The sequence below is a fragment of the Protopterus annectens genome, chromosome 1.part2 (genome assembly GCF_019279795.1).
Source record: "Protopterus annectens isolate FY-2018-M chromosome 1.part2, PAN1.0, whole genome shotgun sequence".
In the NCBI taxonomy this organism is placed as follows: Eukaryota; Metazoa; Chordata; order Ceratodontiformes; family Protopteridae; genus Protopterus; species Protopterus annectens.
The window spans coordinates 1,075,329,346-1,075,355,300 of NC_056727.1; the positions used below are offsets into that span (position 1 = coordinate 1,075,329,346).

Sequence of the window (25,955 nt, forward strand, 5' to 3'; positions counted from 1 at the left end):
AGAGAAAAGTCTCCACAGGACAAAAGGAGGTTATGCACATCCAAAGAGAGAAAATGCAGATGGAGAAGTGGGATCCTTGGCCAGGAGGGTAGCCAAATTATAGCCAAAAAGAAAAAGGGGATGAAGGGAGGGATTCAATACTGTAACAGTGAAGAGAAAGACATCTACTGTTATGGTAAGATTTTACACACACGTGCTATGTCCTTCTATATCACTGTTGCAGTATTCTTCACCTAAGGGAGAGTATAAAAGCTTAAGAAAAAGTGGGAGGTGGAAGGCTGAGAAGAGCCCTCAACAAACCCATGCAGGATGGTGCCTGCAAAACCTGCTCTGACTCTAGAAACCAAATCCAATTTATAATACTTAGTAAAGGTATGCACTGCAGACCAAGTAGCAGCTTCAAGGATGGAACTGGTGTCCAACCCTTTGAAGAAAGTGCCAGAAGATGCAACAGCCCTAGTGGAATAAGATGTAACAGAAGTAGACAGAGACTTGCCATGAAAAGTATAATAAAAGGAAATGGCCTTAAATATCCAGGAGGAGATGGTTTGCTTGGAAACAGCTAAACCCAAAGTCCTGGAATGGAAAGAAACAAAAAGCTGGTCAGACTTATGAATTGTCTTCATTTTAGCCAGTTAGTCTTTAGGAGAAAACGGATCACAGACTATGCACTGTGGCAGGGCTAGCCACTCGACGGTGTAAAATATGGCTCTAGGTGATTCGGTCATGTTGACTAATGTAGCCAAAAATAGGTGTGGGTAGTTACCAGTGATAAGTAGGTTGAGGACCCGGCCTACTCTGACCCATGCCAGGGACCTGTGCTAACGGTGGGAGGGGTATATGTGCCCCTATTGGCCAGTGTGTGCCAGCCATAAAGCCCAGCAGCCCTGGGTCAATAAGCTACTGGCTGGCCAGTGTCTAGTTGCCCAGCCTGGGTTACCTGGGGTAGCTCTGTTGAGCGAAAGCTGGACATAAAAACCAAACAACCTGCCAAACATGAACTGAGAATTGCTATGCTTAATGTAGGTTCACTGACAGGACACAGCTTGGAAGTGGATGACATGATGATACAGATGAGGCTGGACATCCTGTGTATCTAGCAGATGAGATAGAAGGGCAGTGCAGCAAAGCCACTTGGCTTGGGATCCAAAGACTACTACTCAGGTGGAGGGCAAGTTAGATATGGTGTAGGAATTGTTGTGAGAGACAGGCTTCAGAAGGCAATAAGGGATATCATCAGAATTAATGACAGACTCATGGCAGTCAGACTCCAGTGTAATGACAGGGCAGTATTCATAATCTCAGCCTATGCCCCACAGCAGGGTTGTGATAGTGAGGAAAGGAGTGCATTCAGACAGCAGTTGCAGGTAACTACTAGATAAAGCAGGACAAAGTGAATTGGTGTTGATAATGGGTGACTTGAATGCACATATTGGAACAGACAGAACAGGATATGAGGACTTCCTGGGTCCACATGGGTGGGGCAACAAGAATAAAGAAGTAGAAGCCATTCTAGACTTCTGTCTGGCAAATGGCTCGATAGTAGCCGACACATGGTTCAGAAACAGAGACAGTCACAAGATCACATATAAGAGTAGTCAACATGCAACTCAGGTAGACTTCCTCGTAGTAAGGAAAAGGCTCTGGGGCAGAATCCATGATTGCAAAGTCATCCTCAGTGAAACAGTCAGCCCCCAGCATAAACCACTAGTTGCCACAATCAGCTGAAAGCAGTGGTCAGAGAATGTTCTAAGGTCAACAGGGACCAGGCTGAAGACATGGAAGTTGACTGGAGAGAAAGTACAACAGTTCAAGGAATTACTCAGGGCTCTAGCACCCCAAGAAGAGGAGGAAATAGGTGGAGTTGAAGAAGAATGTCAGCGCCTAAAAACAGCATGTATTAGGACTACAGAAAAGATATGTGGCTGAGCCAGGTATGGAAATAAGGTACATAAGGAAAGCTGGTGGTGGAATGCAGAAGTCCAGGAAGTCATCAAAAGAGAAAAGGAGCACAGGAAGAAGTGGGAGACAGAAAAGACTGACCAGGCCAGGAAGGACTACTGGTTGGCTAACAAAGGCGCTAAGAAAGAAGTTACAATAGAAAAGTATAGGGCATCGGAGTCACTGTACCAACTTCTGGTAAGTGACTCAGTAAGGGCCACAAAGAAACTATATCAGGTTGCAAGGCAAAGACAGAAAAATAAAGAAGACAGTCAGACACCCTTCATAAGGGATGCCAGCAACAACCTGCTCACCAGTGCAGAGGACATCAAAGGCAGATGTTAGGAATATTTCCAGCAACTTCTGAATGAAGAAAACCCCACAGAAGCTGTACTGCCCCAGAAACAGCCTATGATGAGAGGAGAAGAAGAGGAGCCCAGATGACTGTAGAATAAGCATACTTATGCCAGTGTACAAGAACAAAGGGGGCATCCACAACTGTGGGCAGTACAGAGGCATCAAACTCCTATCCCATTGCATGAAAGTTCTGGAGAGGGTGAGTGATAAACGGATATGCAGAGTAGTAGAATGTAATATGGGAGATGAGCAGTTTGGATTTAGATCAGGATGCAGCACAACTGACCCGATGTTTGCATTGAGACAGATACTTGAGAAGAAGCTAGAGATGAGGCGAGAGTCCAACTGGGCATTCCTAGACTTGGAGAAAGCATATGACAAGGTCCCAAGAAAGCTGATCTGGGCAGTGCTGTGGTGGTTTGAAGTCCCAGAAACATTGGTAGAATTAGTGCAGGCTGTGTACAAGGACACAATGACTCAAGTACGAACAATGTTTGGCCTTACAGAGGGGTTGCCAGTGGGAGTGGGTGTGCATCAGTTTTCAGCTCTGAGGTCACTGCTGTTCATACTGTTGATGGACTACATTAGCAAACAGGTTGGAGGGGACGGATCAACAAAGCTGCTGTATGCAGATGATGTGGCAGTACAGGCAGACTCTGATCTAGAACTTCAGCAAAGGATAGGAGAATGGAATGCAAATCTGAAGGTACATGGGATGAAACTAAGCACAGATAAGACAGTGGTAATGGCAGCAAATTGGGGTAATCAGAAGAAGCTGAGAATAGAGATAGAAGTGAAGATAGTGGAACAGGTAAACAGCCTCAAGTATCTGGGAGGGGTAGTTGAGGAGAAGGGTAGTCTGAATGAAGAGGTCAAAGCTAGAATCAGAGGGGCTGTAGCTAACTGGCATACGGTATCAGGTGTAGTCTATGACAGAAGAATGCCAAAGAAGCTGAAAAGTAAGGTGTACAAGACAGTGGTGTGACCAGTACTACTGTATGGTACAGAAACCTGGGCAGTAAAGGCAGAACAGTTGCAGAAGTTAGATGTGATGGAAATAAGTGCCTGAGAAAGGTGACAGGATGCACACTGTGGGACAGACGAAGAAATGAGGACATAAGAGCAGAAGCCAAAGTAGCTCCACTTACAGAAAAGATCAAAGAGAACAGATTACAGTGGTTTGGGCACATGTGTAGAAAAGCAGAAGACAATCTGGTGAGGAAGATTTGGGACAGACAGGAAGAAGGTAAGGGGAAGCAAGGGTGTCCAGCAAAGAGGTGGATGGATTGTGTGAAAGATCTGAGACAGTCAGGCATGAGTGTTGAAGAAGGCAGGAGTATGGCACTGAATTGAGAGAGTTGGCGACAGTTAACAAGATACCCCGACCCCATGTAGAAAAATGGGAAAAAGGGGGCTGATGATGATGATGATGCTGATGATTCATTTTAGCCAAATACTACTTGAGCTGTCTGTACAAATTCAAGGTATGCAGGACCCTCTCACAAGCAGACCATGGAGAAGGAAAAAAGGAAGGGAGTTGTACTGCCTGATTTAAGGACAACTCATTAACAACCTTGGGCACAAAAGAAGGATTAGTATGAAGAGACACCCTGTCTCTGTGAAAACCCATCAAAGGATGAATGGTCATAAGGGTCTGAAGCTCAGAAACCCTCTGAGCAGAAGTAAGAGCAGTCTGCAGGAGCTTTGGAAGTAAAAGAAGGGGAAGGAAAGCATAAAGAAACATTCTCATCCAAGGAAAAGAATGGGCATCCGTCTTCCACACCAGATGGCATGGCACTCTGGAAAGGAAAAGCGGGAGCTGCTTGGTCAGAGGGGAGGCAAAAAGATCTACCTGAGGAATACCCCACTGAAGGATTATCTCCAGAAACATGTCTCTGTGAAACATACATTTGTGAGCCTGAGTCCTTAACCTGCTCAATGAGTCTGCCACTAGACTGTGCTCTGAAGGAATACACACTGCCTGAAGATTTAGCTAGATAACTGATAGCCAGATCTCAGCTCTGAAGAGCCAACCTGCAAAGAAGGTAAGACTTTTTGCTCCTTCCCCCCACCCACCCGCTTGCTGACATACAACATCACTGTGCTGTTGTCTGTGTAAACCTGAGGGAGCATGCAGACAGCATGTGATAAAAAGCCTGAAAGGCCAGAATCAGAGCTCTCATCTCTTTGATGTTGATATGGTCTGACCTCAGATGGGAGGAGAAGGGATCGTGAACTTTTAGGTGACCACAGGAACCCTTCCACCCCATTTCTGAAGCATAAGTTAACAGTTCTTGAGAAGACACTGGAGGCCAAAAGGGCAGGCCTGGGTTGAGGGAAAGTTGCTGAATCCACCATTCAAATTCCTGCTTTAGACAAGGAAGGAAAGGCACTCTGAAATCCAAAAGGTGGCAATGCTGAAGCCAAATTGACTTAAGGTACCACTGAAGCTTCCACATATACAGGCTGACAAGAAGGAGCATTGGAACAGAAGAAGCCAAGAATCTTAGGGCCTGAAGAAACTCCCTTGCTGGAATGGCAGAGAGAGAAAGAAGAGACTGGAGGTAAGCTGTCAAGGTAAAACCTTTGGAGGTGGAAGACAGGCCAATATTGGCAGTGCCTGAATCCTGCAGCCCAGAAACACATGATCCTAACAGGGAGTTAGGATAGACTTTTGGAAGCTGATAGTGAACCCCAGACTTTGAAAAGGAGATATGATGAATTCTAGAGCCTGTAACAGGCAACTGGGAGAAGGTGCTTGAATCAACAGGTCGTCTAAATACGGCAAAATCTGAATGCTTTGGAGCTTGCAAAAGGCAACCACAGGAGCTAAGTGTTTTGTGAATACCCTTGAGGCAGCAGAGAGACCAAAGGGCAAAGCAGAGAACTGAAAATGTTGTTGTTGTTTTTTCGGCTTTTTCCCGGTAAGGGGTTGCCACAGCGGAACTCCGGTCTGCTAATGATTGGCAGTAGATTTTTTACGAAACGCCGAGGTGTCAGCTCGAGGCCCAACTTTCAACGAAGGCACGCCCATTTACGCACGCATGTCTTTTGAACGCTACCCAACCATGGGGAGGACATGCAGACTCCACACAGAAGGCACTCCCAAGCCATGCCGAGAATCGAACGGTAGAGCCTCTTACTGTGAGGAAACAACGCTACCGCCGTACCACCGTGGCATTCTGAAAATGATAAGAATAAATAGAGAAACATAAAAAACTTCATGAAAACAGAGCGAATAGGAATATGAAAGTAAGCATCCTTCAGATCCAAGGACACCATAGAAGCCTGGGGTAGCAACAGACGAAACTGGGTTTGAAGAGTAAGCATCAAAAAGCAAGGTACCTTTAGAAAGGTGTTGAGCAAGGAGGGATCCTAAAGAGGCCCCCAAGTGTCCTCCTTTCGACAAACTAGAAAAATTCTGGAATAGAATTCCTTTCCTACTTGGGAAGGAGGGACAGGCTAATAGTTTCCTAGCCCAACAAGGACCCCAGAACGTCTGAGAAATGAAGTTGCTCTTGAGGAGGTCGAGGAATCTCTGAAAAAGAAGGGAGAGACTTCCACACCACAAAGTAATCCTGCCAGATGATGGACAGAACCCAAGCATCTGAAGTGATGACTTTCCAGTTTAGAAGACAGAGGGAGAGACGAAGAGACAAGGGAACCTGGCCAAGGATTGGGGGCGCAAAATGTCAAAGAGAAGCAGGCTTGTCAAATAAAGAAAGCTTCTGGGGCCACTGGAGCCTGAGAAGAATTAGCAATCTCCCTGCCTTAACAAATCTGACAAGGCTGCCTACCAACAAAAGCAGACCTACTAGGATAGTTCCTCTGGAACTTAGGGATGGGAAACCCTCTACAAAGCTTCACCTTTTTCTTGAAAAATGGAGACAGCAAAGGACTTTTCTTCAGAATCAGGGAGGTTAGAAATAACAATACAAGCCTGGGCAATCAAGGCCACATGTAAGTCTGGTAATTAATGGCCCTAAAGGTCAAGGTGGAAGAGGTACAGACCTTCTTTCCAATCTTCTCCGTGGCTTTATTACTCCTATCTGATGGCAGGAACTTGCTAGATGGTAAAAGCTTAGATGGCTTGTCAGAGGAGACTAACACCACAGCATGATCAGAAGGACACAAACAGGAACTGATAATCCTTATGAACCTTATAGTGCCTGTAAGGTTTCTTAGGAGTAAAGGGCTGAGTCCAGAGTCTTAGAGGCAGCTATAAAGATGTCTAACAAAACAGCCAATACAGAAGGTGCTGCAGAAGTTTTAGGCATATCCACCTGAAGCAACTCATAATAACTCTTCTGGATATCGGACAGTTGTGAAGAATCCCACTTAAAATATTCCATCATTCTGGCTACTGTGTCTCCAAAAGACAGCTCCTCCAGGGGAGACTCAGGGCTAATTTATTCCTCTTCATCAGAGCCATAATCCAAAGGAGAAGCATCTAAGAAGAATATGACAAACATCCCTCATCAGACTCCGAATCCTCATCCGAGGAATCAGATTCCCTAGGCCCCTTGGGCAGACGTCAGGGCCATTAAGGCATTATGCAGGCCCTCAGCAAACTTGTCCACTTAAAAAAGCTTAATCCAACGAACCACGGAAGATAAAACAACACAGATTTATTAGATGTAAAGCGCTTTTCGTCACTCAGTGTTTGAGCAACTTCCTCAGACATAATTAACTGTTCCTAATTAGGTATTTATACTAACATCACTTAAACAAATCAGTTAAAAGTCAATTCAAATTTAAAGTGATGTAGTATGTTAAAATATTAAGTAAGCACCAACTCATAGTAAATGCAATATAATATATACACATAACTTGTTGCAACAAGCAAGTACAATAATATGAATACACAGTCACTTATGAAACATTTTAAATAATACAATACTATTACTATTAAATATTTAATTTAATTTAAGTTAATACCTTATAAATTAAAAACTACCTAATTCATATGTATTCTATTGATGTTAACATACAGTATCCTACTCTCTGTTAAACCAGTTTTATTTTACTATACTAAATATTAATTTCTATAATGTGTTATTGATTAGTTGTTTGTAGTTATAGGTTTATAAATTTTATATATATACTGAGTTTAAATTCCATTTATTATATTTTATTTCCTATCTAAACTCGAATCTGGTCTAAGGCCATAAACTTAAGGATGTTCTAAGAATTTAGAGTTGATGTTTAAAGATCACATTCTAGTTCAAAACGAGTGTAATACGTGCCATTACCTTTGAGTGTCCTATTCTGTTTTTTCTTGATAGGTATGTCAACCCTAACAAACATGGGAAATTCTAACCCTTGATGAAATTCAATAAAAGTATCCAGAACCTCTTCTCTGACCAGAATTTGTGCAGTCCCTTTAGGATCCTCAGAGATAACCAAATGTAGTTCCCCCTTCAATGTCCAGAACAGATGTCTACAAAGCATCAGAGGACATGCAAAAGGAAGGATCCATGCTGGCCTCTGAAGGGGTCACAGCAGAGGAATCAAAGGTGACACCAGACAACCTACTAAGCTGTCACCCGCTTCTAGAGAGACAGCTGGTGGAGGCAGGCCAGCCAAAGAACCCATCTGAGATTTCTTGGCCTTCTTCTTGCTTAACAGTAGAACCTCGGGGTTAACTGATTTTGCCATGCTACCCTGGGCCAGCTGCAGTGGTTCTCCACACAGATGGCCAGGAAAGACAACCAGATTTTAAGAGTCTTAGGCACAAATGTCTTACAAATAATACAAGAAGTATGGTCATGGGAAGCAGCCAAAAGTACAGTTGTGTACACTTACCATAAATGTAGATGTTCAAGTGTATTCACTGTTGCAGTCATCACTTGTGGGGTTATCTGCTTGCAGTAGCCCTCAGTCAGCCTGATTAACAAAGTCTTGGGTCCTGCGTCGGTTGCTGTCCCTTCTTCCATGACGTCAGGTGGTCAGGGGTATAAACATGCAGCCGACACCATTACATCAGTTTTTCTTGCCCCAGATGTCAGCTGCCCCCTTAATCGGAAGCAATTAAACCTATAACTATACAAGGTTATACCTCCAACAAAAAAGCAAATACACCAAAAAGCTTTTGAAGATAGTAAAGAAAAGAAGGCAGCTGAAGGTAAATGTAGATGTTCAAGTGTATTCACTGTTGCAGTCATCACTTGTGGGGTTATCTGCTTGCAGTAGCCCTCAGTCAGCCTGATTAACAAAGTCTTGGGTCCTGCGTCGGTTGCTGTCCCTTCTTCCATGACGTCAAGTGGTCAGGGGTATAAACATGCAGCCGACACCATTACATCAGTTTTTCTTGCCCCAGATGTCAGCTGCCCCCTTAATGGGAAGCAATTAAACCTATATACCTCCAACAAAAAAGCAAATACACCAAAAAGCTTTTGAAGATAGTAAAGGAAGTAGAGGTATATCCAAAAAGAAAAAGAAGGCAGCTGAAGGGAGGGTAACCAGGACTGCAACAGTGAATACACTCGAACATCTACATTTATGTTAGGTGTACACAACTGTACTATGTTCTTCGTGTTTCACTGTTGCAGTCATCACTTTTGGGTAGATTCCCAAAGCTAAGGATGGGAGGAGGAATTCACATAGAATTAGGACCAGCTAAAAGGCTCTACGTGACTGCAGTGGCAAAGCCAGTTCTGGATTTAGAGAAAATTGGCAGATGGTAATGCTTGGTGAAAGTATGTACAGAACTCCAAGTAGCAGGAGGATGATGTCCCTGGTGGTGGGAAAAAAAGATGAAAAAGCTGCAGGAGTGGTGGTAGCCCTGGTAGAGTGGGGTGGGTGGGATAGGTGGGATTTGTTTGTTGGTGTTTGCAGCAAAAAGCTCATCCATTTTTGGAAATTTGGAAATGGTTTGTTTTGAAATAGCCCTGCTTCGCCCCGCAAATGCCACCAACAGGAGAGATTTTTTTCCTTTGAGGTTTAGTTCTGTCCTAGTAGAAATCTAGTTGTCTGTGCACGTCTAAGGAGGCAGCCCTCATTTTTTGTGGATGGTGAATTAGAAGAAGCAAATGGCAAACATATAACTGATTAAGGGGCCACACTGGATACCACCTGGGCATGAGGGAGGGATTAGTCCTGAGGGACACCCCTGTCCGCATGAAAGATGATGAAACAGACCACCTGCCAGAGACCCCTGTAATTCAGATACCCTTCTTGCTGGAGTGATTGCTAAAAGGAAAGCTGTTTTCCAAGAAAGGAATTTTAAGTCCGCAGTGGCAGCTGGCTCGAAAGGAGGAAGTGTAAGCTTTTCCAATACAAATTTGAGATCCCAGGCTGGAGTTGGAGCTCTCCTGGGTGGTCGTAGATTTCTGGCTCCTCTAAGGAACTGCTTAAGCAGTGGATAAGAGAAGAGGGGTGGTTCTGTGTTATAATGAGCTGAGATGGCTGAGGCGTGAATTTTGATGGAGAAGAAAGACAGGCCCTTATGAAGCATCTCAGTTAAGTATTGTAAGATCTGAGGTAAATTGGGCATTGTTGTGCTCATCCCTTGACATTGCTTCCAGGCACAGAATCTTTTCCATTTTTCAGTGTAAGGCTTTCTGGTACTAGGCCTCCTTGCCTCTAAAATTATATCCATCACTGATTTACTGAGGGATGATAAAGGAGAAATTATGTAATTAGCCAGGCTGCTAGATTTAGTGTTTGAAGTTGAGGATGCAGAATTTGGTTCTCCTGCTGAGACAATAGAGTAAAAGTCTGAGGCAGGTGCCATGGGGCCCACAGTGACACACTGCGCAAGAGGGGGTACCAGTGTTGGCGTGGCTAGTCTGGTACAATCAAAATTTTCCTTGGTTTGTCTTGTTTGATCTTTAGTAGTACTTTGGAGAGCAGAGGCAGAGGAGGAAAGGCATGAAGGACAGAGCATCCACTTTCCAACCTTGTTTGTGGGGAGCCCTTGTGCAGAATTTGTCCAACTGATAGTTTTGGGGGGAGGCAAACAGGTCTATATTTGGGCTCCCCCATTTGCTTGTCAACATGTTGAAAATCCTTGGTTCCAGTTTCCACTCGTGTGGATCCTTGAGGTTTCTGCTTAGTTCGTCTGCCAGTGTATTTAGCTTTCCAGGCAGGAATTGAGCTTGTAAATGTACCTGATAGTTCAGGGCTGTGTTCCACAATGCCATGGCTAGTCTACAGAGGGGTAAGAATGTGTATCCCCCTGCTTGTTTATGTACCACATAACAGTGGTGCTGTCCGTCTTTATCATTAATTGTCCTGGAAGAATGTTGTCCTTGAAGGCTGTTAGAGCATTCTGTAAAGCTAACATTTCTTTTTGATTGATATGCAGGTTCATTTGACTTGGGTTCCATTTGCCCTGAATGCACTTCCCTGCAAGGTGGGCCCCCCATGCATAGTCTGATGCATCTGTTGTTAAGGTTTGGGCAGCAGGGGGTAGTGTGAATGGTAGTACCCTGTTTTGGTGGCAGGCCTCTGCCCACCAAAGGAACTCTAGGCATAGGCAAGGAATGATAGTAATCATTGCCTCTAGATCCTGTGAATGTTAACACCATAGGCTTTTGAGATACCACTGCAGTTTCCTCATATGCAGCCTTGCATATGGAATTAGAAGAATGCAGGAGGCCATGAACCCTAAGGCTTGCAGTATTTGCCTTGCAGATAACTGGGTTTTTGTGGCCACTTGTTTGAAGTAGCTTGTCAAATTAATTCATTTCTCTGGTGTGAGGAAAGTCATCTGGGAAGTTATATTCAAGCTTTACTCCCAGGAATATAATTTGTTGACAGGGTAGCAGTTGTGATTTCTTTTCATTTATGGTGTACCCCAGACAAGTCAGTACCCTTTGAACAAAGGCCAGATGATTCAAAAGTATGTCCTGGCTTTCTGCCTGAATTAGACAATCGTCCAGATATGGGTATATTTGAATATTTCTTTGCCTGCAGAATGCAATGACTGGATCTAGGCACTTTGTGAATACCCTGGGCACAGCAGATAAGCCAAAGGGCAGTGCAGAGAACTGATAGTGCATGTAGCCTGCTTTGAAGCGTAGGTATTTTCTGCAAGACTCCCTGATAGGGATGTGCAGGTATGCTTCTTTTAAGTCTAGTGTTGCCAACCATGTATCTCAGCATCTTGAATTTTGGAATCACCAGAAAGGTATTTAGAGTAGAGAGGTCCAGGATAGGATGCCATGTATTGCCTTGTCTGGGTACCAGAAAAAGTCTCGAATAGAACCCTTGTCCCTTTTCCTCTTCTGGTACCAAATGAATAGCCCCGTGTTTAATAGAGAGAGAACTTGATTTTGGGCCTCTGCCCACTGACTTGAAGGTAGATCTGGCCACCTGCTTGGTGTTGGTAAAGTGTGGAAGCGAAATCTGTATCCTTGGGACACTATATTTAAAACCCATTTGTCCTGGGTAATGAGTTCCCAGTTTTTGGCATGCAGACCAATCTTTCTGCCTAAAGGAGCATTCAGTTGGGAAGTGCTTGGAAGTTTTAGAAGCAAGTCATTGAGACTGTTTTCCACGAGGGGGTCTTACTACTCCCTGATTTGGGTGCGGAAACCCCCCACTGCTTAGTGTTGTGTGTCCCCTGGGACTGAATCCTGGGGTTTCTGTTATGTCTGGGTTTGACTTGAGAAGACCTGGAAGGGGCTGGAAAGGACCAATTCTTAGAGGGCCAGTGCCTACTAAATCTAGGAGTTTGAACTTGTAAGACATCTTTAATAGTTTGCATAGATTTAGCTTTATCTTCCATCTTTTTAAGAACTTCCTCACCCTTGTTGCCAAACAGGCGGTCCTGATTTAAGGGAGCATCCAACAATTTAGCTTTAACATTATCAGGTAAAGATTGCTCCTTAAGCCAAGCACAGAACCAGTAACAGCAGCCTTGCAAGAGGCCTCTAAAGAATCAAATCCACATTGCAAAGTATGTTTTCCACCCTGTTCATCAGAATGCATTAAATCCTGTAATTCTTTATTTTCCGCACAGTCAGGAATCAACATCATTTTCTGTTTAAGCAGTCCAATAACATATTGTTGATACTTTAACATATGAAACTGGCAGTTTAAAGCCCTAATGGCCAAGGTTGCAGAAGTGCAAACCTTCTTACCCCATCTATCCAGCACCCTGGAGTCTCTATCAGTAGGATTTTTAGCAGTAGAAGCCTTAATGCCCTTGGGTCCCTGTGAAATAGTCTCTGGATCCACAATAGGATTTTTAAAAAGGAACTTCTGTGAATCAGGAACCTTGTAATATCTGTCAGGTTTTCTGGAAGCAGGAGGCAAGGAATCAGGGGCCAAACTAGATTCCGAAAAAGCATCATCATCAATGTCTAGTACTGGAGGAATAGCTAAAGGCCTATGCTGAGGCAGGAGTAAGAAATCCCTAAGCGTCTTTTTTGAATCAGAAGAATCCTGGCTTTCCCAGTGGAAATGTTCCCTTAGAAAAATCTTCTGTAGGGGAAGCAGAGAGAATAGAGTCCTCTGCATAGTACAGTTGTGTACACTTACCATAAATGTAAATGTTCGAGTATATTCACTGTTGCAGTCATTACATTTGGGGTAATCTGCTGGCAGGTTGCCCTCAGTCGGCCTGATTAACAAAGTCTTGGGTCCTGCTTCAGTTGCTGTCCTTTCTTCCATGACGTCAGTTTTTCAGGGGTATAAAACATGCAGCTGACGCCATTACATCAGTTTTTCTTGCCCCAGATGTCAGGTGCCCCCCAAATGGGGAGCCAAATATTTAAGTAATTAAAAACACAAAAATATATATCTCCAAACTAAAGCAAATACACCAAAAAGGTTTTTAAGCATAGTAAAGGAAAGTATAAGTATAGAAAGAGAAAAAATGGGGTTGGAGGGAGGGTAACCAGGACTACAACAGTGAATACACTCGAACATCTACATTTATGGTAAGTGTACACAACTGTACTATGTTCTTCGTGTTTCACTGTTGCAGTCATTACATTTGGGTAGATTCCCAAAGCTATGGTTGGGAGGACGGATTTATACAGCATTAGGACCAGCTATAAGGCCCTGCAGGACAGCAGTGGCAAAGCCAGCTCTGGATTTACAGAAGAGAGGTAAATGGTAATGTTTGGTGAACGTTTGAACTGAGCTCTAGGTAGTAGCTTCTAGAATGTCTCTGGTAGGAACACCTCTGAGAAAGCCTGTAGAAGTAGATGCAGCCCTAGTGGAATGAGATCTGATCCCTGGGGGATAGTTTTACCATGGTGCATATAGCAGAAATGAATACAATGGCTTATCCATTTGGAAATAGTCTGCTTTGAAATAGCCTTTCCCTCTGCCCCTGCAGCAAATGCCACCAGTAGTTGATCAGATTTTCTTAGAGATTTTGTTCTAAGTAAAATCTAAGCTATCTGTGTACATCCAATGAATGCAGAATCCGCTCCCCCTTGTTCTGTGGATTGGGAAAGAAAGTTGGCAAATGAATGGTTTGATTAAGAGCCACACTGGATACCACCTTAGGTATGAAGGATGGATTGGTCCTGAGAGACACCCTGTCCGCATGAAAAATAATGAAAGGATCCACTGCCATAAGAGCCTGTAATTCAGTTTTTGGCACCTCTGAGATACTGCTTTAGCAGAGGATGAGAGAAGAGGGGAGGCTCTGTGCTGTAATGAGCTGAAATGGTTGAGGCATGGATTTTTATGAAAGAAAAGGACAGGCCCTTGTGAAGCATCTCAGTTAAGTATTGTAAAATCTGAGGAATATTGGGCACTGCTGTGCTTATCCCCATGTGATTGATTCCAGGCACAAAATCTTTTCCATTTGTCAGCATAAGATTTTCTAGTACTAGGCCTTCTTGCCTCCAAAATTACACCCATCACAGGTTTGCTGAGGGATGCTACAGGTGAATTTAGGTGAGTAGCCATGCTGCAAGATTCAAAGTTTGGAGCAGTGTGTGCAGAATTTGGTTGTTCTGCTGAGACAGTAAGTAAGGTGTCTGAGGCAGGTGCCACAGTGGAAGGTGTGACACATTGCGCAGGAGTGGGTACCAGTGTTGGCGAGGCCAGTCTGGAGCAATCAAAATCATTTTTGGTTTGTCCTGTTTGACTTTTAATAGAACTTTGGAGAGCAGAGGCAGAGGGGGAAAGGCATAAACTGATAGGTTTTTCCAGCTGAATGATAGAACATCCACTTTCCAGGCTTTTTTGTGATGAATTCTTGTGCAGAATTTGTCCAACTGATAGTTCTGTGGTGAGGCAAAAAGATCTATGTCTGGACTCCCCCATTACATGTCAACATGTTGAAAATCCATGGTTACAGTTTCCATTCGTGTGGGTCCATGAGATTTCTGCTTAGTTCGTCTGCCAGAGTATTCAGCTTTCCTGGAAGGAATTGAGCTTGTAGTTGTATTTGATAAGTCAAGGCCGTGTCCCACAATGCCATGGCTAGTCTGCAAAGGGGGTAGGAGTGTGCACCCCCCTGATTGTTTATGTACCACAAAACTGTGGTGTTGTCTGTCTATCAGTAATTGTCCTGGATGAAGGTAGTCCTTGAAGGCTGTCAGTGCATTCTGTACAGCTAGCATCTCTTTATGACTGATATGAAGGTGCATTTGATTTGGGTTCCATTTGCCCTGAATGCACTTCCCTGCCAGATAAGCCCCCCAAGCATAGTCTGATGCATCTGTAGTTAGAGTTTGGGCAGCAGAGGGTGGAGTGAATGGCAGTCCCTTGTTTTGATGGCAGGCCTCTGCCCACCATAGGAACTCTAGTTGCAGGCAAGGTATAATAGGAATCATTGTTTCCAGGCTGTGACAGTGTTGACTCCATAAACTTTTAAGTACCACTGAAGTTTCCTCATATGCAGTCTTGCATATGGAATTAGAAGAATGCAGGAGGCCATGAACCCCAAGGCTTGCAGATAGCAGGGTTTTTGTGGCCACCTGTGTGAAGTAAGTTACCAAATGAATTTGCTTTTCTGGTGTAAGGTAAGCCATCTGGGCAGTTGTATTCAAGCTTGCACCCAGGAATGTAATTTTTTGAGAGGGTGCCAGTTGTGATTTCTTTTCGTTTATTGTGTACCCTAGACAAGTTAGAACCCTATTTACAAATGCCAGATGTTTTAGAAGAATGTCCTTGTTTTCTGCCTGAATTAGACAATCATCCAGATATGGATATATTTGAATATTTCTTTGTCTGCAAAATGCAATTACTGGAGCCAGGCACTTTGTGAAGACCCTGGGCGCAGTAGATAAGCCAAAGGGCAGTGCAGAGAACTGGTAATGCAAGTAGCCTGCTTTGAAGCGGAGGTATCTTCTGCAAGATTCCCTGACTGGAATATGCAGGAAAGCCTCTTTTAAGTCTAGAGTTACCAACCAGGCATCTTTGCCTAGCATAGGAAGTAACTGTTGAAGAGTCAGCATCTTGAATTTTGGAATGTCCAGAAATGTGTTTAGAGTAGATAAGTCCAGAATTGGGCTCCATGATTTGTCTTTTCTGGGTACCAGGAAAAGTCTTGAATAGAAACCTTGTCCCTTTTCCTCTTCTGGTAACGGTTGAATAGCCCCCATCTTCATGAGGGAGAGTGCTTGTTTCTGGGCCTCTGCCCACTGATTTGGGGGCAGATCTGGCCATCCGCATGGGATTGGCAACATGTGGAAATGAAATCTGTATCCCTAGGATACTATATTTAAAACCCATTTGTCCTGGGTTATAAGTTGCCAGTTTCTTGCATGAAGTGCCAGTTTTCCCCCCAAAGGGGCAGACAAAAGGTACGTGCTTGGTAAGTGTAAAGGGAAGTCATTGAGACTGCTTACCATAGGGAGGTGCCTTGTTGTTTCCAGATTTGGAGGAGGAGGCACCCCACTGTTTTGTTCTAAAAGTCCCTTGTGACTGAAACCTAGAGCCTTTGGAATGTCTGGGTTTGACTTGAGTGACTCTCGAAGGAACTAGAAAGAACCAGTTCTTAGTAAGCCAGTGCCTACTAAATCTTGGAGGTTGCACTTGTAAGAAATCTTTCACAGTTTGCATAGATTTAGCTTTATCTTCCATCTTTTTTAAAACTTCTTCAGCCTTATTACCAAAGAGACGGTCCTGTTGTAAAGGAACATCCAACAATTTTGCTTTAACATAATCAGGCAAAGTTTGCACTTTGAGCCAAGCATGCCTTCTTAGCACAGACCCAGTTACAGCAGCCCTGCAAGAGGCTTCCAAAGAATCAAAACCACATTGCAAAGTATGTTTTCCAACTTGTTCAGCTGAATGCAATAAATCCTGTAAATCTTTACAGTCAGAAATTAACATAATTTTCTGTTTAAGTTGTCCCATGATATGCTGTTGATATTTAAGCATATGAAATTAACAGTTTAAAGCCCTGACTGTCAAGGCTGCAGAAGTGTAAACCTTCTTACCCCATCTATCCAGCGCCCTGGAATCTCTATCAGAAGGGGTAGGATTTTTAGCAGTAGAGGCCTTAATGCCCTTGGGACCCTGAGAAATAGTTTCAGGATCTGCAATAGGATTTTTGAAAAGGAATTTGTGGGAGTCAGGAATCCTGTAGTATCTGTCTGGCTTACAAAGAGCCGGAGGCAGAGAATCAGGAGCCATACTAAATTCTTAAAAAACATCATCAACAATGTCTAGAACAGGAGGTATAGCCAAAGGCCTATGCTGAGGAAGAAGAAGAAAATCCCTAAGTCTCTTTTTAGATTCAGAGAAATCCTGACTTTCCCAGTGGAAATGTTCCCTTAAAGTATGTAAAGTTTTCCCAAAAGAAAAATCCTCAGGGGAGAAGCAGAAGGAATGGAATCTTCTGCATCAGAGTCCTCATAGGTTTGTATAGACAAATCCTGTTCATTAGAAGAGTCAGAAGAAATAGAATCCTGTTCAGAAGATTCATAATCAATATCTTGCATAGGCCTCTTAGAAGGGGGAGGGGGTTGGCTACCCCTGATCACAGTAATTAAATCTTCAACCATTTTGATCATTTGTTTTTAGGCATAGGGGCTTGCACATGTGGCCCAGGCGTTGTTTTTTTTAGACATAGATTTTGATTTTGGCCTTAGTTTTGAAGATGGTGTCGGTCTAATATACAAATCTGTAGGCCTGAAAACACCCTCAGAAGCTGGTGCCTGCACAGCGGCTCCGGACCATCTAAGGTAGAGACATCCGCGGGTTCCATAATTGAAGCATCTCACACCATACTGGACTCCAAATGGGTCTCAGTAGAGGCCTGCAAATCAGAAGAAGTGGGTATCAGTGGCTGCAAAAGCACCTCACTGAGTACTGGCGAACTGGCGACTGGCTTAGGAGAAGCGTCGTCGTCAGTTTTGGACCTCGACGGCCTGTCTCTTTCTTTTTCTTTGCTTTTTATAGGTATTCCAGTAGTCGGATTGCTAACTGATAACATTTCTGGATAATTAAATCATGAGCCAAAATATTTAGAACCAAAAATATACCGACGTTTAATCGTGCGTTGATTAAATTTAGCACAAAACCGACAGCAAGGTATGTTGTGGTCAGGGCCTAGGCAAGGAATACAGTACAAATTAAAATCTTTATGAGGTATTTGTGTCCCACAAGTAATGCAATTATTAACTTTTACTGACATTGGTAAGGAGCAAGAAAAGCTTTTTAGTTGAAGACTTCGGGTCTGAAACCCGAAAACGAAAATTTCAGGAGTCGGCCGATCGGCACTTGTGAACTGCTTCTGATTCATGCACTGTGCGGCAAGAAAGACTGATGTAATGGTGTCGGCTGCATGTTTTATACCCCTGATGTCATGGAAAAAGGGACAGCAACCGACGCAGGACCCATGACTTTGTTAATCAGGCAGACTGACGGCAACCTGCCAGCAGATTACCCCAAATGTAATGATTGCAACAGTGAAACATGAAGAACATCAGCATCCTCATAAGTAGATATGGGCAAATACAGATCATCAGAAGTTTTATACCCCTGACGTCATGGAAGAAGGGACAGCAACCGACGCAGGACCCAAGACTTTGTTAATCAGGCCAACTGAGGGCTACTGCAAGCAGATAACCCCAAAAGTGATGACTGCAACAGTGAAACATGAAGAACATCAAAAGAGACACCATTTGTAACAATCCTTATGGGGAATCTGACTCCTCCACTGACATTTTCCCTTCTTGGATGACATGAACTCCAGGTAACCAAAACAAAACAAGACCAGCAGCAGAACAGGAAAAAGACCCCCAATGGGGCACTTATCTGATGGCTAGGTATCATTACAACAAAGGGCGTTCAGACTGATGATCCTATGTGTGACATATGCTGCATATGAGATCTAAAGGATTTGGTATACTGGCCAGACATTGGGTTATCCTTGGCAGGGAATCCCTGAGGTGAAGACTACTGCAACAGCAATACAGAAAGACATCAATAATTTTACTAAAAGGGAATGTAAATATTTAGCTAAGGAAGAGTCAGCAGTTGTATGCATACTTCATTCTTGCAGTACACACATGCAAATTAGCCACACAAATTGTTAAACATGGAAATGAAGCATGGTCCCAAACTGAATCAATATTAAGGTAAGGTGCTTCCACTTAATCTAAAGCACAAGATGGCCAGTCAGCTGGCCAAACGCCAGCATTGTTTGGTATTACTGTCTGACAATTATACCTATAATGACTACAGTCTGACTGGAAGGACTGTTGAAAGATATACTGCAGTGTTTGACAGTCCATTTGAAAGAAATTCTGCAATGCTGCTCAAGTTGCTTTTGCAACAATTGCAGAGAAGCAGGATGGGTCAAAAACAGTTTATACTAAATACTAATAAGAAACTACAGATGATTGTGTCACTGCCTAGGTGATACAGAAGTATGATGTTCTTCTGTCCGACTCAGGTTTTAGTAGGAGCCTATGTCAGTACAGAGTTGGAGGGGGTTGAACAGGAAACAATATCCAAAGTATGGCTCTCTTTTTGTTCAAGTAAAAAGCTGCTGTAAGTATGCAGAGCCAGTCTTGGGTTAACTGGTGCTATAGGTAAAGGGGGCTCCAAGTCCCCCCACCCCCATCACCCAGTGTCCAATCCTTGCCTAATCACACTATTCAGATTACAATAAACATAAAAGACAAATGCTTGTTATGACACATAAATCACATCTGTACACAGTATGTGCCTCCTTAAGTCACCTTAAAAAAGATTGTCACTTTCTGTGTTGCCCCATATGGTGTAAGTCCAGATGGAAATTAGGTGAGAAATGACTATAGTCATTTATTTCAAGTCACTGTTGTGATACGTTTATAAAGCAAGCTTCCTCTCCCCCTACCCACAAAAGACAGACACTTACTGTGAATCCCTCTGATGTCACATCTGGAAAAAAAAATAGGGTATGTTTGCTGTCAGGCATACATAAACAAAATGCTTCAAATACTCTCCCAGATGACAGTAACCTGTATATGCACCCAATGTTCAATTGTGAGGAAAAATAAATGATTACAGTCATGCTTTCAACATACTCTACATACAGTACACTAGTCCTGTATAACTTTAGTCACATCCTGTGCACCGTTCCAAAGTTTGTGAGTAAGCTTAAAGAAGTAATGACTACACTGTCCCCAGCCCACACATAATAGTGACCTCCGAGGTTTTGTTAGTGATCAGCCAGATATTTTCGCAATATTTATAATAATTTATGTGACACTGGCAGTGATCGACCAGATATTTTTTGCAATATCTGTAGTGATACAATGTCTGATGTCACTATCTTATGCTGGGCTGGGGACAATGTAGTCATTACTTGGACACAAACTTTGGAGGGGTGCTCAGAGGGTCACTAAGTTACTGAAATAATCATCCCCACCTTCTCAAGCTACCTGTACAAAGTGTCCTTCCTTCAATGTAGGTAAGTGCATATGATGACTTAAGGATTGTATAACAGAACATAAATCTGAAATATGCAGAAATGTTAAAACCAATGCACTTACAAAACACATGGATGAAAAAGGAAGAGGCCACGAATTTAAGTTTAGAGTTATAAGCATTGCGCACAGGAGCATAAGAGGAGCTGATTTGAATGAGAAACTAGAGACTTTAGAGTATGAGTGGATAGTGAGACTGCAAGCAGACTCTCTACCTGGTATTAATGCAGCAGTGAGCTTGAAACCTGTACTAAAGAAAAGACAAATGCTGTTGAACTATTGGAAATGATTGATAATATGCACTTTAATATACAAACACGTACATTTTTTATATATATTTTTTATACTTTTTATAATATTAGAATTCAAGATTTAGTTTAGACAGGAAATATTTCATGTTTTAAGTCTTTAAATATAAATATGCAGTTAATTGTTGTTCTCTTCTGATTGGGCTGTGTCATGAAGGTTTTAGTTTAAATGTACATGAATAGTAGTTTGTTATATAACAATCCGAGGAAGGGCATTAGCCTGAAAGCTTTGTGGATTCTAAATACACAAGTTTGCTACTTTTATTACCTGCCTAGCACTTCTGATTGCTGGATTTACCTTGTACAATGTCAGACTCTCTCAGTGATCATCTCCTAGTCTATATGACCAGACATCTCACACATCCAGTTAAACAGCATATTTATAAAACAACACACAAACTATCCAAGTTTAACCAAGAAATGCTCATTATTACATTGTCATCTATTAACTGGAACTTCCTAATAATCCTCCCCTTAGAAGATACTGTAAATAATTCAATACAACTTTTCTAAATATCCTAAATAGCTTTGCACCTCCTAGAAGGACGAAAACAAATAATGTAATTTGGCTATCCAAAAAGAATACAATGCTAATGCAGGACAGAGAAAAGGCATAAAAAGTCTAGCAAAATATAGAACACCTCAATATCTTAAAAACCTCAGAATGCTTCACAATTGTACTAAAAGGCAAACAAATGAAGGAAAAAAAACTATATTGCAATAACTTTCAGAATAATACTAAACACAACTCTAAAACATTGTGGGCATCCATTAAAGAAATCTTACATCCCAGCCAAAAAAATCAACCCAAATCCCTCTCCTGATAACTTACCACTTGAAAATGCAATATAGTTCAACTCTTTATCTTATAGATAGTATAGCATCTCTAACCAAGGATTCCTCAAAATCTAATTCCAACCCTGCCCAACAGCCACATATCACCACATCCACTTTCACCTTCAAATCTACACCCACACAATATAAAACTACGCTTAAACAAACAAACAAACAGACCGTGCTTTGATGACCTCACAAGCAAGTACCTAAAAAAACAGCTGATAGCATTGCCTATCCTCTCTCAAGTCTTATAAAACAGGTCAATCTAGGAATCCCACAATTCCTCTCTATGGAAAAAGTCACATATTGTCCCTCTGCACAAAGGAGGAAATTCAACAGCCATTAATAACTTTAGATGTATAGCAATCTTATCTCCCCTCGCCAAAATACTTAAATTCAAAAACAATTGCTAGAGTAACTACTGCAGGAAGAACTCCTATCCACTACACAACATGGCTTCTGTCCTTCCCATAGTAGCAGCAATGCCCTTCTAACCTATACAGATAGTGTCATTAAAGCTAGAGATAACATCAAGCTAGTATATTCCTTCTAGACTTGTCTAAAGTGTTCGACACAGTTTGTCACAGCAAACTTCTACTTTAAATGTCTTCACAAGGTCTCTCACAGCCCACCCTTCCATGGTTCAAAAGCTACCCATCCAATAAGTATCATTCAGAAAAATCGCACTCCATGTTCTCTCCTTACCTCCCAGTTATCACCAGTGTACCACAAGGCTCTATTCTTGGTCCCCTCCTTTTTAACATTTTCACCAATACCCTCTATACATCCACAGAACAAGCCACCCTAATATAATACACAGATGATTCCACTCTCATATGCATATTTGACAACACAGTACACCTCCAAAAAATTACTCAGGAAGCTTTAACAGACGTTGAAACATGGCTTCATAACTCACAACTCATGCTCAACCCAAAAAAGACCAAACTACTACTTTTTTCCCTAAATCGCTCTCCTACAAAAAAAAAATGCAAAGTCCTCTCTCTTGATAATATAACCACTGAAATCACTTCTCATAGCAAATTATTAGGGATGATATTGGATGATAATCTTCCATTCGATTTGCATATACAAATTTGCACAAGAAAAACTCATCAAAAACTAGGGGTGCTTTAAAGAACCAAAAACTTTCTCACCGATGCAACTAAAACTACACTTGTCACTACTTATCTCCTCCCCCACTCTTCTTTATGGTGCTCCCATCCTTATTAACCTCCAGGCTTCACAAAAGTTAAAACTTAAGCAACGATATAACAAAGTCGCTGAATTTGCAGCAAATACTTCTTTCAGAATCCACCACTGTATACCACTAAAAAGCCCAAATTGGTTAGAACTACCTCATCAACTTACATATACACAGTTTCTTATCACCTATAAAATTATTCAGCATCCATCTCCTGCCCAGCACTAAAAAACATTCTACACAACTATGATCCCGGTTGGTCACTGTGATCCAGCAACCAAAAACTCCTGTCTCTCTACAAATCTGCTGGGCATTGCCTGTACTCATACAAGGTTGCTAAGGCCTGGAACTCCTTACCTATATCCATCTGGTCAACACCCTTTTTCCATCTTTAAAAAGCACTCTGAAATACTTCCTAGCTAAAATCTGTCTCTGTTCTTGCTCAAAACCAGGATAATCTATATCCCTGAATGTGAACAAGTACCTTTTCATTCTTTATACTTCCTTACTCTCACTTCTTCGCTTACTTCCTAACTTCTATCAAATTCTTTTCCCTGACTTTCTATATATACCATAAGCCTGTTTTTCTCTCACTTCATATTGCAATTCCTGTTTGTATTAGACAAACTTACCTTTAATTTCTGTAAAACTATCTAAAATTCATGTAATATTAAATGATTGTCATATAACGTGTATCGATTCTTAACCAATGTTCCTATATTATGCCTAATTTGTTATAATTATTTAAACTGCAGATGTTTTTATTTTTGAAAATTATAAAATTATTATTCTTAAAATGTCTTGTAATAATTTGGAGCTTTTCTTCCCGGGCCTCCACTGAAAATGAGCTTCTACCCAGTCTGACTTTCACGGTAGTTAAATGTCAGAAAATAAATAGACCTTAAAAGCATGGAACCATAGGCATTTGCCTAGCTCACTTATGTATATGGCTGGCACTGTAAGTGTGCTATGTAACTGACTTACAGTACAGAAACATAATACCCAGTACAAGTCCTATAGTATGCAGGATCTAGTGCACCCTATGAATGAACCATTACTGAGAAGGGAAACCATAACCATTCTGACTTGACAAAAGATGGATGCAAAACCTCATTACACCTTTCTTAACACTACTTCCTGGAATGCTAGGACTAGGCCAACTACAGCTTCCCAAGCATGAAGCAATAAATGCTTACAGCAGATTTAATCAAACCACATGAAACCCATGCAATGACAGATTACAATGATGTATGCCTGATGGCAACTGTGTTTAACTGTGGGGCTAGAAGGAAGTGCTGGTGATATGGCATGATATGAAAGGCCAAAAGGAGTTGCCATTCAGGGAATAAGAAATACAGAAGAACACATTATTAACAACAAACAAAAAAGGAACATATTTTGACAAAACAGAGTCCCTTTTAGCTTGCTTGAGAAATTTAAAAGTAATTTGTCAAAGCAGTTTCCTGGTATAAGACACTATAATTATCAAGGAACTTGTCTTATGTTCTAAATACTTGTCCTGCAGTTTTATGATGTCTGCAAATAATTAGACATTCTAATAAGCTGAACCACTGAGTAACTGCAGTCTATCTTCTGTCACAACTTTACATCAGAAATAAGTGCTGAGATGAAGCAGGAACCCTGAAATGCAAGTGCTCATTGCCAGAAACACTGGAGCCGTATAAAGCAATCAGGCAACTAACCCAGGAAGCAAGTAGAGGAAGGAATGTCATTCATGCCCCGGCCACATTTACTTCCATTTACTAACATCCCACCAGCATCTCAACCTGATTTCAATGGGATAGTTAGCATATGTATAGCCTTCTAGGACAAAAGGCAGTAGAATTGCCTCATTAGGTCCTTCTTAGGCAGTGAACACTTAATAAACAAACAGGATGACAGCTGCCACTTCAAAGGCAGCAATTCTGTAGCAACAGGGTTAGAGGATGCTGACTGAGGTGGCTGTTACACTGCAGATAACTATTTCTATGAAAAGCAGCTGTTACAAATGAAATATGCTGACTTAAATTAGTTAAAAGGTTTTGTCAACATTAAACTGTATCACCTCAAGTTGCTGATGCAATCCACACATGCAAACATAATCACTTCATGCGTTTTCCCAATTCACACACCCACACAAACACACACTGAAATACATGTTTGTATGTATACACACACACACACACACATATATATATATATATATATATATATATATATATATATGCATTTTTCTTCTCTCCATTTATATTGATATATGCCTTGTATACAAAGAAAGAGGATCTGCAACAGGTATACAGTACACATTCTTCTTCCTTTTATTTGTGCATTCTTACCACAGTGATTTCTCATCTTTCCTTACTATGGGTGGACATTATTTAGAGTAGAAGATGTGTGCCAGCCATTTGGTAGAATGGTCAACACTGCTTCTGCAACATCTGTGACATGAGGTCATTGCAGGATCAGCAATGGAAGGAAGTATCATGACTCAACTGACAGCAATCAGTCCCTAGAGGGAATAATAGATTTTTGGAACCCAGACTTTAGCCCAAAGAGTAGCATAATTTGGGGTGGGTACTACTATAACTGCATCAAGCAACTCTCCATAAGTATGGTTCTATGACAGCCAATCAGACCCCCTCATACCACCATTATCTACAGGTATCAAACTTAGCTGTTGATACCTGCAAAGCACGTCAGCCCAGCAAACCACAAAATCAGGAATGCACTAAACAGCCACTAGGAGGAAAGCTGACAGCTATTGCACATACAGGATAATGATTGGGTCTCCAGTCATAACTTTCTTATTATATGTTTAAGAAATGAATAACAAGAAATTCACTTCAAGAGAGGAGAGAAGCAAAGCTCAAGATGTGAATCTTGATAACCATGTCAAGAACACTTAACAAGATGGAGGTTTACTTTGTCCTCGTATAAGCAGCTACAGGAGGCTAGACATGCAAAGTATTTTACAGCTGTTATAGCCATAAAACACTTAATGCTGCCACACAGACAGCAGACAGAAGCTAGGCGTCTCTATGAGGAACTAACATCTTTAAATGCTGTAAGACACTGTTCTGCCATATGTTTTTTTAAAGCTGTTTTAGCTTCTGTCACTGTTATGCTTCAGCACAAGATCATAATATAACAGCACTTAAAGGTGTTGAACAAATGTTTGTCAAGCACCTTTCTGATGTCAGAAAGATGATTAATAAGCCAGCCTTTTTCCTGATTTCAGAGCATAATAATCTAGAAGTAGTTCTTCTTGCACAAGAAAGCATTATAAAAACCCAGACCACCACAAATTTTGAGACACTTGTCAACATTTTCCACAGTGACCTATTTCTAAATCTGCGGGTCCTGAGTCAATTTCCCAAATCAGGTTACAGCTCACATGCAGTTTTAAAATAATTTATCCTTTAAGTATCAAGCTCTGTCTATTTGGCTTGTGATATCTTTGCATGAAGACAT

General features: G+C 41.8%; 1 protein-coding gene across 2 annotated transcripts in view; it reads right to left on the minus strand.

Annotated features, from left to right (window-relative positions):
• MSRA (methionine sulfoxide reductase A) overlaps nt 1–25,955 on the minus strand; it is a 1,315,681-nt gene that overhangs the window by 511,284 nt on the left and 778,442 nt on the right. The window lies entirely within an intron of this gene.